The sequence below is a fragment of the Cebus imitator genome, unplaced genomic scaffold (genome assembly GCF_001604975.1).
Source record: "Cebus imitator isolate Cc_AM_T3 unplaced genomic scaffold, Cebus_imitator-1.0 Scaffold127, whole genome shotgun sequence".
Taxonomy (NCBI): Eukaryota; Metazoa; Chordata; class Mammalia; order Primates; family Cebidae; genus Cebus; species Cebus imitator.
The window spans coordinates 2,971,782-2,987,421 of record NW_016107442.1 but is presented as its reverse complement, the minus strand read 5'-3'; the positions used below and the strand labels follow the sequence as shown (position 1 = coordinate 2,987,421).

Genomic DNA, 15,640 nt, shown 5'->3' with positions numbered 1-15,640 from the left:
ATCTCCAGGAATAATTTGATGGATGCGTCACTTCTCTAATATTATCAACGACTAATAAACCAGCTTCAGTTTAATATCTAGGTAAAAGAAATACTCCTTGAAAAGGAAGCTACTGTGATTTTTACCAAGTTGTAATTTTAAAATATGCTATTGGTATATATGAAGCTGAAATATAGCTACCACAACTTTACCTCTTTGATACTAGTTTTCTTTAAAAAAGCATATGGATTTGAGCTTAATTTTTCTTCTGCACAATGGTCTTTTAGATATTGCAAAAAAAAGTCATTGTGCCTCTAATAAAAGCCACCTTTCCCATTTTTAACATTAGTAATTATTTTTCTATTCTACCGTCATGTAAAAATTATATTACTATAGTGTCATCTGTCACCATTCCTTTGAAATATTGATGCTTATTAAATTTTAGAAGACTGGAAAATAGACACAAAAATAATCAACAAGTCTTATTTCTGGATACTAGGGAATTCAATATTTGAAATGATTTTTTAAATTATATTTTTCTTAGGATTTTGTAAATAAACTCAGCACTGTTCGTAAAAGCAAACACAAAAAAGTCATTAAAAAGCATGGTGTCCAAAACTGAGGAAAACTCCCTGAGAATCACTAATTCAGTTCAGAGTGGAGCACAACTATTTCCTCATATACTGAACATAATTTTTCTATGAATAGTATTTAATTATTTTAGTTACATTTTGCAACCACATTTGATTATTATTTCATATGTGTGATATGGTCAATCAGTCTTATAATAACTTTTGTTTATTTATTCAAACAATTATTTAGTAAACATCTGTTGTCCAATACATATGAAGGCTTTAGTCCCTGCTATCAATGAGCATTCAACCAGCGAAGGAGGTAGATTTGTAAACTTCAATTACAAAATATATAATAACAGCTGCAATACAGATAACCAAAGCATGACACTTAAAACAAGCATCTTGGCCGGGTGCAGTGGCTCACGCTTGTAATCCTAGGACTTTGGGAGGCCGAGGTAGGCAGATCATGAGGTCAAGAGATTAAGACTATCCTGGCCAACATGATGAAACCTCGTCTCTACTAAAAATATGAGAATTAGCTGGGCGTGATGGCGCATGCTTGTAGTCCCAGCTACTCGGGAGGCTGAGGGAGGAGAATTGCTTGAACCTGGGAGGTGGAGGTCGCAGTGAGCTGAGATCATGCCACTGCACTCCAGCCTGAGGACAGAGGGAGACTCCGTCTCAAAAAACTAACCAACAAACAAACAAATTTATTCATTTTCGAGACTTGGTTCATGTGATATTGAATGAAGATGCACAAGGCTTCTAAAGAAGGGAGCAAGAACAGGGAAGAGTGTGGGTGTAATGTGGTTCTAGAAGAGAGTTAGTGGATATGGAGATGAGAGAGGAGGCTGAATAGTAGATAAAAGGCCAGGTTCTTGAAGGCTGACTGAATATTGTCCTGCATTCAACCAGGCATTAGTAGGATGTTTAGGCAGGAGGGTAACACCATCAGATTGGGTGTACCTAAAACCTCCTTATAGACGCATGTGACTACATCACACAGTCATTTTCACAGGACTATATATTTATCCTTAATAGTTTCAATTTAAATGAAAGTTTCATCACTGAATAAATAGCACCTTTGTAGTCAACATATAGTTTATCTTTAATGGTGAGGGAGAAAACTCATAAAAAGATATTTCTTAAACCAAAATTTTGAAATTTTCACTTTTCCTGGCTCTTTTATAGATGTTAACTTCAGACTTCAAATATTTACTTAATTTTACTGGTGTTGGTAGATTTACTATCTTTGAAAACCAAGTGTGACATAATATTTCATATTAATAATGTTGTCTGAGCTCGGTTTCTCTGACTTTTGGATACTCGTTGGAATATAAAGACTATCTTCTGGAAGTGAGACAAGACCTTCACAGCTGTGCTTGCCTTAAGTGGCTTCGGTCCAAAAATAATCATGCTCTTGTATTACCATAGGGCACTGGGCTTTCCTTTGTGTTCAACAGTGATTTGGGGATCTATAAAATTTAGTATGCCAAGTTTGTCATCAAATCCTTGAAACTTAGGAGAGAGAATGCAGTTTGGGGTTAATTTTGCAGAAATAGAATTTTTTATTAATGTTGGAAAATAGCCACATTAGTTCAAGAAAGAGTGGGAAAGCAGCACAGTGTCTCTTTCAGTTTGAAACAACATTCAATCTCTTCCTACGTGCTTCATTTCAAAGAGCTAAAACTGTACAGTGTTAAGCAACCTGAAAACAATCAGCTTTGGAGTGAGGCCCAATAATTGAATGATGTCTTTCCTCTGAAAGACACCAGGCATTTTTCCCACTGCTCTTTGACATTCATCAAATCCTGCTCTTTAATGTCAGTCAAATTGTCCAGGTGATAAGCACAGAACTTGTTCTGGCCAATGGCGCTGTGCCTGCATTTTCAAATTTGGCTTGGTTGGCTTGGGTTTCTAGTTCAGCTCAGCAGGCTATCACTGGAGACAGTAAAGAGAGAGACTGTGCCTGCACAGAACCTTGCATTAAAAATTACCTTAAGCTTTCAAATCAGACCAGCCAACCTGCACATGAGGCTGTTGGTGCATGAAATAAGAGAACCTTGAATTACCAAGCCCATCCAAAAATCTTGTCTGGTTGGCACCTGTCTTTTATTGCTACAGTTACTCTGTGTTAAGGGTTGAATTGTGTGCCTCCCTAACCCCCACTTCCTGGATGCTGAAGTCTGAAATTTCACTATCTCAGAATAACACCTTACCTGGAAATAGGTTTGTTACAGATGTAATTAGTTAAGATGAAGCTATACTGGAGTAGGATGCACCTTTAACCCAATATAACTGTGTCCTTATGAAATGGAGAAATGTCAACACTGAGACATGCACACAGGAAAAGAACTCCATGAAGAATCTTCTCTAATGCTTTCGGGGGAGTACAATCCTGCTAATACCTTGATCTTGGACGTCTAGCCTCCAGAACTGTGAGAAAATTTCTGTAATTTAAGCCACACACTTTGTTGTACTTTGTTACACCAGTCCTAAACCAATATACTCTGTTTACTATCTCCTGGGTTTAAAAAAAATTTATTTTTAGTTTTGTTTCATGAGCATGCCTATTGAAATAAAGGTAAACTTGACATCTTGAAACCTTGGCCTGAAATATAGTCTAGATTTCCTCTCCAGATGGCTCTGTCTTGAGCTGTTCTAGTATTATTACTATTACTATTCTTCTTCTTATTATTATTGAAATGAGTCTTGCAATGTTACCTGGGCTGGAGTGCAGTGTGCAATCTTGGCTCACTGCAACCTCCGCCTCCTGGGTTCAAGCGATTCTCCTGTCTCAGCCTCCCGAGTAGCTGAGATTATAGGCATGCATTACTGTGTTAATTTTTATATTTTTAGTAGAGATGGAGTTTAGCCATGTTGGTGAGCTATTCTATTATAATTGCTTCTTTTAATAAAATCCTGGATTGGCACCCAGACTTAGTGTCAACCAGCTTGGTGGCACGCTTGCCATTTGTTCTAGAAGTTCTGTGGAAGTGATTATATACTCTCCAAAGTCTAGTGGTATGGCACAACAGCAGATCTTTCCCCATGCTGGGCTAGTAAGGCCATGTTAAAAGTGCTTTTGGCATAGCCCTGAAATTACTTATAGCTGTAAACCAGTGTCATAATTCGTTTTCAGTACATTGGCCCTTTATATTATCTTTAACTCAGAAAATAGAATTTACCAAGTGAAATGTTAGAATTATGCTAGAAATGGCATTAGAACTGTCAAGGTAATTTAAGATGACCTTAACTTTATCTTTATTTGAAGGAAATCAGGTTACCAGTTTATAATCTTTCAAAACTCTCTATGTTGTACATTCAACACACATGTTTGAACATTAACCAAGTGCAGCACACTCTGTAGAAGATATAAAAGTGAATTTTTAAATAGCGAGTTTCTCACAATGTCCAACTTAATAAATATTTATTAAGTGAGAATAAGTTAGGAATATTAACTTATTCAGCAATTGATTATTTGGAACTCACTATGTTTCTGGCCCTATGCTATATCTTATAGATACAGTCATCCTGCTATCAAAAATATTTCATTGTGGGGAAAGACCTTTTTTGGTTCTCAAGGAACATGTACTCTGAAAGGGAGATAAGAGAAATGGAAAAATAACTATACTAAATTCAAATGTGAATCAAAAAGCTTGAATGCTAGAGGCTTAATCAAGATTCACAAATAAGACATATACATAGAGAATATACATAGGATATATATAATATATGGGTTATACATACAATATATATAGAATACTCACACATATACATACATATATACACACACACATAGAGCAAGAGAGATAAGGAAACATTAATACACAGAAAGAAAGATTGATTTATTCTGAAGAATTGGCTAATGTAATTACAGAGGCCGAGAAGTCCCAGGATTTGTAGCTCATAGGCCCAAGAATGAGGAGAGATAATGGTGTAGGTTTCAGTTACAAGCTCAAGACCTCAGCTCAAGACCATTAGGCAGAGAAAGGGAATTATCTCTTACTCAGCTTTTTACTATACTCTGGACTTCAACACCTTGGATAAGGCCCACAAACACTGGAGGGGGCCATCTCACTTCCTAAGTCTATCCCTTCAAATGTTAATCTCATCTAGAACCACCATAGAGGCACACCCAAAATAATGTCATTATAAATATCTGGCACCTCATGACCCAGTTAAGTTGACACATAAAGTAAGTGATCATAACTTCACCCTTGTCAAATTTGCTTCATATACATACATCTTCTTCATTCATTCATATACATCTGTACTTCTATTTATTAATTCATATACATCTATACTTTATTCACATACATCTATGCTTAATCTACAAATAAAGGTAATTACAAAATCATAATTTCACTTAACATGATATGACTATCTTAGTACAACCAAAAATGAACTAATCCCTTCCAGAAGAAAAAAAGAAATAAAATATTTACATGGTATTTACTTTTCCACTTAGTATTCTATAACTGAAATACTATTATGTAAAATTAATAATACTTAAACTATGATGTGATGTGAATACTGTATGTTATAGGAGAAATAAACGAGAGTGGGAAGAAAACAGATATTTGCTGTATATATACATATGATGACATAAGAAAAAACACTCATGACAATTATAGTCCTTTTTTCTGTAACTGTTCATGTGGTCATAGCTGGCATGTTTAATTACCTTTTTCTACTACCCTCCCTGGATTTCCTTTGCTTTTAGCAAGCACCTCAGCTGGTTGGTCTTTAACTTGTTGGAAACTCATTAGTAGGATGATTACTCCTCAATCCTGCCTAAATTGGGTTGTTGTAGCTTTTTATTGAACTTGATCTCAGAACATGGTAATACTAAAAAATCTCCTATATATTCTAGACATAGTTTCCTTACCTCCACTATGAAGTGAGAATCCAATTTTCCTTCACTAGTCAATCAGTCACCCCATCCAGCACAGTAACTCTCTTTTTTGCTGTTGATTCAGATGCATGAAGAGCCTGATGGCTGAGTGGCAATCTTAACTTCTAGTTCAATGAAATCATTGTGTGTCTCCAGGTGGAAGCATTCATCCTTCTAGAGCTGAGACTTCTAGCCAGCCAGCGTTACATATAATTGTGGGATGAGTAAACAAAAACTTTGCTAGTGGGTCACTGGAAATAATAGAAAGTGGTGCAGGTACAATTTCCACCCCTTAATTCCTAGACCCGTGAATCCTGACTATTAGAGAAATAGTGCCACATATTGGTTACAGATTCAGAGCAAATCAGCCTTCTGGATAACTACCTTAGTTCATTTTTATTGTTATAACAGAATATCTTAGACTAAATACTTTATAAAGAACTAATTTTTTTCTTACAGTTCCCAAGGCTGGGAAGTCCGAGATCAAGGAGCTCACATCTGGTGAGGGCCTTCCTGCTGCATCATTTCAAAGGTATGAGAGACAGAGTGTGAAAGAGGGGGTGAACTCATTCATTCCCATGAAAACAGAATTTGTTCATTTATGAGGCTAGAAACCTTCAGACCTAAACACCTCTTAAATGTCCCACCTCCCAATAGTATCACAATGGCAATGAAATTTCCACATGAGTTTTGGAGGAGACAAACATGCAAACAAGGATATTCTACTTTGGTCCCTTGAAAGTCATGTCCTTCTTATATACAATGTATGTTTATTCCATCCTAAAGCCTCAAAAATCTTATCTCATTCTAACATTGACTCTAAATTCCAAAATCTAAAGTCTCATCTAATCAGACATAGATAAAATTCAAAGTACAATTCATCCTGAAGCAAATTTCTCTGCAGTTGTGAGCCTGTGAAATCAAAACACATTATCGATTTCCAAAATGCAACAGTAAAATAGGCATAGAATAAACATTCCTATTCCAAAAGGCAGAAATAGCAGGCAAAAAGAAAGGGATAACTGGCCCCAAGTAAGTCCAACCTCCATCAGGATATACAAAATTAAATAATAAGACTAAAATAATCTTTCTTGATTCCTTTTCTACCCTTCTGTACATACTGGGATGGGATTGGATCTCTAAGGCCCCAAGGCAGCCCAGCTCCTGTGACTTTAATGGGAACAGCGTACACAGCAGCTTTTGTGGTAGAAATCTGTATGTCTCATACCTGCAGCTCTCCTAGGCTAGAGTTACATGTTGGTGTATCTCTATTTCTAGATCATGCCATGGATTATCAAGGCTTTCTTTACTACTAAAAGTAGAGTCATTAGTATCTTTAAATCTAGTCATATTAGAGACCCAATTTCAGAAAATCTGGAACCAATTCAGGAAACTCATTCCTAATCTGTTCCTCTAGAACCACTCTTGGTAAAAATAGGATATGTATATCCTATTGGTTTACTGAGGGATAGAGCATTGCAGTGGGAATGCTCATGTGATAGTAAACTATGCGCATATTCAGGAAGGTAAAAGGAGACAAAGGTTTTCAAAGTAAAAACAAAGAGGATTACGTAATTGTCTTGAAATGATTATCCTTGACTGCAAAGATCAATAATAAGGAGATATATATAAGTATATATCATACTAGTTCTGGAGAATCCTGAATAACACAGATTTTGATACCAAGAGTGGTTCTAGAGGAACAGAACATTTAAAATAATATTATATATAGTATATTAATATAGTATACATATAACAATAATATACTATATGATATTAACATAATATATAATATTAATTCTATATATTAATGTATTATATTAATTATATATATATATAGAGAGAGAGAGACACACACACACATGCACAAATGAATTTATGAGGAATTAGCTCACATGCTAATGGAGGCTGAGAAGTCCCATGTTCTGCCATCTGCAAGGTGGAGACCCAGGAAAGCCAATGTTGTAATTCTCATCCATGTCAGAAAGCATGAAGACTGGGGAAGACAACAGTGTAAATTCCAGTCTGAGAACAAGAGAACTAATGTCTCAGCTAAAGTAGGCATGCTGGAAGAAAAAGGGGCAAATTTCTGCTCCTCAACTTTTTTGTTCTATTCAGGCCCTCAGTGGACGGAATAATGTCCACCTACATTGCAGGGGACAATCTACATTAATGAATCCATGGATTCAAATGCTAATCTTATGAACATATGGAGAAATTGTGTTTAATCTGGGTACCCCATGATACAGTCAAGGTGACATATAAAATTAACCATGACAATGACAATTTCTTGTAATCAGTGTGTGTCTATATACATATACATGTATATATGTATACATTGTCTATGTATATATGTTCTGTATACTTATATGTATATATTCTGAGAATATATATCTGCATACAGAATATCTATAGGTACTATATAGATATATATACAGAGATAATATATATGTATATAGAATACATATAAACAGAGTGTGTATATATATATATATGTATACACAGATGCTTATATATAGTCACAAATCACTTAATAATGTTCTAATAAATGTGTCATTAGGCAATGTAGTAATTGTGTGAACAACGTAGAGTGTTCTTACAAACTTATGAATGGGGTACAGCCTATTGCTCCTAGGCTACAAATCTGTACAGCACCTTACTATATTGAATACTTGGGCAATCGTAAGATAATAATGAGTATCTGTATATAAACATAGAAAGGTACAGTAAATATAAAAGATAAAAAATGGCGCATCTATATAGGGCAATGCTATGGAGTTTGCAGAATCTAGAAGCCATTCTGGTGAGTCCATGTGTGAGTGATAAGTGAATGAAGGCATAGGACACTGCTAGATTTTATAAAAACTGTAGCTACCACCACGGCCACCACTGGAGAGCAGCAGCCACAGCCCTTCGCCACCCTATGGCCGTGGGCCTCAACAAGGGCCACAAGGTGACCAAAAAACGTGAGCAAGCCCAGGCACAGCCCCCGCCACGGGCATCTGACCAAACACACCAAGTTCATGGGGGACATGATCCACGAGATGTGCGGCTTTGCATGGTACAAGCGGTGTGCAATGGAGTTACTGAAGGTCTCCAAGGACAAACGGGCTCTCAGTTCATCAAGAAAAGCGTGAGGACACGCATCCGCACCAAGAGGAAGCGGGAGGAGCTGAGCAATGCCCTGGCCACCATGAGGGAAGCCGCTGCCAAGAAAGACTGAGCCCTCTCCCCTGCCCTGTCCCTGACTACCCGCCCCCACCCAAACAAAAAAATACATTTAGGCTACATTAAGTTAAAAAAAATAAAAGTATTTGTCTTTATCCAATAATAAATTTACCTTAGCTTATTATTATTTTTTTACCCAATAAGCATTTTAACTATTTTAACTCTTTTGTAATAACAGATTAAAATGCAAGTACATTTTACAGCTTGAGAAAATACTTTCTTTATATCCTCATTCTAGGAGTTTTTTTCTATTTTTTACTTTTTAAGCTGTTTTATTTAAAAAAAAAAAAAAAAAAGATGTACACACATTATCTGAGGCCTACCTAGGGACAAGATCATTGAGATGCCACTAGGTGATTGAGGTTTTTCAGCTCCATTATAATCTTATGAGAGCACTGTCACATATCTGGCCCATTGTTGACCAAAATATCAATGTAAGTATGACTATGCACAGACACACACACACACACACACACAAACACAAACACAAATTGTATATGTGTGTGTATATATAAACAAACACAGATAATATATGTGTATAGAGAGAGCACATAAGCATATACACACACAGAGTACATTGCATACATGTATACCTAGATACATACACACACACACACACACACACACATACAGACTGGTTTCTTATAAGGAATTAGTCTTTCCTCACTAGGAAGAACAATCTTCTTTACTTAGTTTACTAAGTCAAATGTTAATATTATCCAGAAACATCTTCACAGACACATCCAGAATAATATTTAACCAAATATCTGGGCACCGTATGGTCCAGGCAACCTTACACGTAAAATTAACCATCATATAGAGTGAGTCTGGAAAAATATCTAAAATGAAAAATACCTATTTTTTTCAAGATTCACATTTCTCTTTATGTTGATGAAGATAATTGCCAGCAATGGTTTATCTAACAAGCAATAGCATACAAAGTAGGAACGAAATAGGCAGCATTAAGTCCTGAGTTCTAGTTTTTGCTGTCCCCCTAATGTTCTGTGTAGTTATTGATAAACATGTTGTATTTCTCTCTCAACATTATTTTTATCATCTTTGGAATCTGGTCAATTGTCCTGCATGATCATTAACTTTTCTATTATTTTTGGGATGATATCTTATGAAATTATCTCAATTGGAGCAAGAGGGCAATGATGTGCACATTTTAGTTTTTCTTTGGCTGGATGCTGGCCTGCTACCATTGTGTATGCAAGTCTCAAACATGAGATATTGATGAAATAGCTAGTAATAATAGAGAACTTTCGTATCAGATGCTATACTATGAATCTTACTATTTTGGTCATGTGATCTTCACTACAAATCCAGGGCATAGGTGCTTAAGCAATCCCCTACATTTTATAGATTTTTTCAAAAAAGGGCTCTGGGCCATTCAGTTAGTAACTGAAGATCAGATTTTCACCCAGGGGTACCTGATTCCAGAGCCAGGTTTATCTGGTGGATTCAATCATGGTCCCCAAAATATATGTTCTAATCTTTCCAACCTATGAACTTGAGCTTATTTGAAAAAGGTTATTCATGGATATAATTAAGTTGAGGATCTCAAGAAGAAATCACTCTAGATTAGGAATAGTTACTATGTCTAGTGTCACCTGCTTTTATAACAGATAATGAGGAGGACACACAAGAGAGAAGGCCAGGTAAAGACAGAAGCAGAGACTGGACTCATACAGCCTCAAGGCAAGAAACATCTGGAGACACTAGAAGATTGAAGTGGCAATAAAGGATTCTCACCTATTGTCTTTGGAGATACTGTGGCCCTGAGGGCATCTTAATTTTAGATTTCTGTCCGGTAGAATTTTGAGAGAATAAATTTTGTTGTTATAAGCTATCAAGTTTGACTTAAATTTTTATGATGAACCTGTAATACTGACAGAGCTTGAATCTGGTGCTTCTTCAAAATCATAGGAAACTGTTCTTCAGTATTGACAGGGGGGCTTGAGTCGACAAAAATTGAATAAGGACAACATTTGTACTCCAGATCATTTAGTTACTACCAGCCAGTAGATAACTGAATTTGGCAAGGACCAACCTATGCTACACCTCCATAGCCCTGAGCTGCGTTAGGGTGACTGCAATCACCCACATGCATGGTATCTGCCTTAGCAAGAGATCTACTCTTTTGTACTGTGAGCTGTTTGAACCTTCCTTATGCTAATCATGGCTCAGAAATTACTGACAAAATATTGCAATGGCTCTAAATTTTTTATTTGAACTGTAAAATACAATATTAACAAAATCCAAAAAGTTTAAAAATTAAAGAGTATTTGAGTATTCTTGTAGCAGTTCCTTTCTCTGATCATCTGAAAAGATTATAATTATTTAATAGGATAGTAGGGAAAGTTAAGGCTGCAATGCATGTAAACTCTCTAATCTCAAATCTCGGAGTTTTGATGTGTTATTGTTTGGTTTTATCATAGATATTTGGTTCGGTGGGAGATAATCCTTTCTAAAAAATTATTCTTGGCTAAAATGTTGCCTTCCTCCCTCTGTAATATTAGAAGTCACCAGATTTTGTCAAGTATTTAGCTGAAGATGGCTTTAATTTTGAGAAATTTCATAAAAAGCTTAGTGTAAGTAGAGTGAGAACATAAATCTTTGTAAATAAAATAATCTCAAAAGTGCAATTTCCTAGCCTGTAAAAAGAGTACGGAAATGACACCTGCCTTGTAGGAATCTTTGCAAGATAACTTTGAAAATTAGGTGATACCTAATACAGTTCTTGGAACAGAGACGGATAGCCCATATTGCTTTTATTTTTGCTAGTGGCTTTAAATGAACTTCAAATAAATTTTCTTTTTCAATCTCATCTGTTTTATATGTTTTCTTAAGTCCATGATTCTCATAAATAGTTTTTTTAGAAAAACATTATTCTAGGGTATTCTATATGTAAGAATGTTTGTTAGGTGTTTATTTAGAAAAGATGTACAATCATTGTTTAATGAGGTGGTCATTTAAGGCAATACTCTCAATAAGAAAAGATAATGAACTATGATTAAGTAATAATTTTAACTCCATGCATGCTTGGCTGAATCAAGAATATTTTTATTTGGCTCTGTACAGAAAACAAATGGGCCTTGTTTCTTATAAATCCCAAGGAGTACATATAATTGAAGATTATCTGTGATTTTCTCATTTTGAGGAGCTTTTCAGCAGAGTCTATTTTATTCAGGTTTTGGAAAAGGATTGTTCACAAGGAGAGAAGGCTTTCTTTGACTTACTAATCAGCTTTCATTTCATGATGAAAATAATATATTTAGTTACTTAAATTTTTGAAAGACCGGTTTTTCCCTCTCTGCTTTCTTTGGCTTATTTTTCTAAGAAGTACCACTGAGGACCCTTTTGATAATTCTGTAGTGTCTTTACATCACAGTTACCTAGGAAACTATTTTTTTGGAAACTGTAAAATTTTCTCTTTTCATGAGAAAAAAATGAATAAGAATGAGTAATTAAGAAATTATATCAGTAAAGTGTCATAGGAAAGCTGTCTTAGCTCTATAATCATAAGCTTTCTCCTGGTGCAAACTGGTTTAACAGGTAACTGGAATTCCTTTTATAATATTTATAATAAGACGAATTGACATTTACTAAATGCATTATATTGTCTGAGAATTGTAGTAAAATTTTCTATATATTAACTCATGTAATCCTCATCCTATAGCCACTTAAAAAGTGGGGAAACTGGAGATCAGAGCATTTATATAATTTTTCTAATGTCATACAGTTAGTACCAGTTAATGATAAATGAAAGTCAGTTGTTATTATAGCTACTAACAAAAACACAGTGATGATATCTATTTTATTAGCAGAGAATGATGTCTATTAAGCAAAATGACTCAGACAATGCAAGGTTTATTATTGTTACTATGTGCTTAATCAAGTAATATTTCTCGCTAAATTGCACAGCAGTTTCCAAATGCATGTGTTGGTTCAGCTTAATGTTTTGGTTAGGCTTCACTGACACAGAGCAATATCAACACAATCAATAAAAGTACAACATTTAGGATTAAGTTGAGAACTGGCAGAGGAAACTGGCAAACCTTTGTTATCTATTTCTACATAAAAATTACAACAAACTTTGGGATTTAAAATAATACTCATTTATTTACTCACAGTATTTGTAGGTCAGGAGTCTGTGCACAACTCTCCTGGGTCCTCTACATCAGAGTCTCTCAGGGGGCACCATTCAAAATGTCAGCAAGAACTAGGGTCTCATACGCAGGCTCAAATGGAGAAGAATCTGCTTCCAAGCTCACTTGTGGTGGTTGTATACAAAATTACATTTCATTGGGGCTGTTGGACCGAGAGCCAGAATTTCTAGCTGACTGTTGGCAGGAGGTCATCCTCAGTTTCTTGTTCATTGGTCTTCCCAACATGTCAACTTGCTTCATTAAACACTCAAGGGAGAGAATCTAGGTGGAAATGAGACTCTTTTGTATTCTAATCATGGAAGTGACATTTCCTAACTTTGAAGTATGCCATTGATTACTGAAGAGAAAGAATTATGAAAGGTTGTAGATATGAGATTACAAGAATTATTGAGGGCTATCTAAGAAGCAATTTGTTGCAACCCATTTCGTCTTCTTTTGCCATTCTGCTATGTTCCAAGAATAATGTGCGGTATTCCTGATGCCTTACTGGGATTAAAGAGGGGACAACATTCTTCATTTGGGTTCCCTGTCACTGAAATCTTTCTGGTGCCTGTGACATACTTTTTCTGGCTCCCTATCTTTTTGGATTGTAAAACTTCATAGAGATTCACTACCTCTCAGCGGTACATTGTGTTGTCATATTGAGATGTGTAGTCTATTAAAAAAAAAAAAAGACTAGTTTTTGAAGCAGTTTTATGTTCACAACAAAGTTGATCAGAAAACACAAGGACTTTCCATATACCTTCTAACCCCACACACAGACAGTCTCCCACTATCAATATGCAACAGCAGAATGGTACATTTGTTATAATTAGTGTATATAAGTGATACATCATCATCACCCAAAGTCTACATTTTACATTAGGGTTCACTCATGGTATTGTACCATCTATGGATTTTGACAAATGTAAAATGACATGTATCCATAATTATATTATCATACAGAATAAATTCACTACTCTAAGAATTACCCATATTCTTCCTATTCATATCCCCTATTCCCTCTTTGCCCCTGGCAACAGCAAAAATAAATTCTCCATAGTTTATTTTTCTAGAATGTCACATTGTTGGAATAATACAGTTTGTAGCCTGTTCAGATTGCCTTCTTTCACTTGATACTATGCATTTAAGCTTCTTCCATGTCTTTTCATGGCTTGACAGCTCATTTCTTTTTAGTGCAGGATAATATTTCATTGTTTGAATATGCCCATTCACCTGCTGAAGGACATGTTGGTGGCTTCCAAGTTCTGGGTAATAATGAATAAAGCTGCTTTAATCATCTGTGTGTAGCTTTTTATACAGACATACATTTTCAACCAGTTTGGGTAAATACTAAGAAGTATGATTGATGGACTGTAAGATAAAGGTATGTTTAGTTACACAAGAAACTGTCCAAATGGCGTTCAAAGTGGTGGTACCATTTTGCATTCTCATCAGCAATGAATGAGAGTTGTCGCATATCCTCATCAGCCTTTGGTCTTGTCAGTGTTTAGATTTTTATGCCATTCTATTAGGTTTGTGGTGATATAATTGTTTTAATTTCTAGTGTCCTAATAACATATGATGTGGAACATATTTCCATATGCTTATTTGCCACCACTCTATATTTTTCAATGAAATTCCTGTTCAAATCTTTGTCGCATTTTAAAATCAGTTCATATATTTTCTTATTGTTGAGTTTTAAAGTTCTTTGTTTACTTTGGACAACTTTTTTTGGTTGATTTTTGAATATCATTTGATATCAGTTTTGGATAACAGTTTTTTGGTGTCTTCTGCAAATATTCTTTCCAAGTCTGTGGCTTGTCTTCGCACTCTCTTGACGATGCCTTTCTTTTGCAGAGCAGAAGTTTTTCTCTTCTTTCTTTTTTTTTGAGAGAGGGCCCCTCTCCATTGTCCAGGCTGGAGTTCAGTGGCACAATCTTAGCTCGCTGCAACCACTGCCTCCCTGGTTCAAGTGATTCTGCCACTCAGCCCCCCGAGTAACTGGGATCACAGAGGCGCCTACCACCAAAACTGTTTTTTTTTTTTTTTTNTTTTTTTTTTTTTTTTTGAGAGAGATGGGATTTCATCATGTTTGGCCAGGCTGGTCTCAAACTCCTAACCTCAAGTGATCCACCAAACTTGGCCTCCCAAAGTGCTGATTACAGGCATGAGCCACCATGTCTGGCTAGAAGATTTTAATTTTAATGAAGCCAGCTTAAACATTATTTCTTTTGTATATCAAGACTAGTTTTGTAACTAAAATTGCCACCATACCCAAAGACATTTAGATTTTCTCTCCTCTGTTATCTTCAACTAGCTTTATAGTTTTTTGTTTTACATTTAAGCCTATGATCCATTTGAGTTAATTTTTTACGAAGAGTGTAGTCTGTATCTAGATTATTAGTTTTTGCATGTAAATGTCCAGTTTCTTCAGCATCGTTTGTTGAAAAAAAATCTGTTCTTCATTATGTTGCCTTTTCTCCTCCGTCAAATATCAGCTGACTATATTTATATGGGTCTACTTATTGGCTATCTACTCTGTTCCATTAATCAATTTATACATTTTTTTCACTGCTACCATACTGTTTTGATGACTGTAGCTTTATAGTAAGTCTTGAAGTCAGGTAGTGTAAGTCCTCTGACTTTGTTCTTCAACATTGTGTTTGTTATTCTGGCCATTTGTTTCTCCCTATAAACTTTGGAATCAGTTTGCTGATAGCCACAGAATAACTTTTGAGGTTTTGGTTGAGATTGTGTTAAATGTATAGATTATGTTAGAATTTTGAGTCTTTTTGTTCTATAAAGTA

The 15,640-nt window shown here is 35.5% G+C and overlaps 1 pseudogene; it reads left to right on the top strand.

Moving 5' to 3' along the window:
- The first annotated feature begins 3,770 nt into the window (after positions 1-3,770).
- Positions 3,771-8,674, top strand: LOC108312594 (annotated as a pseudogene).
- The last annotated feature ends 6,966 nt before the right edge of the window (positions 8,675-15,640 follow it).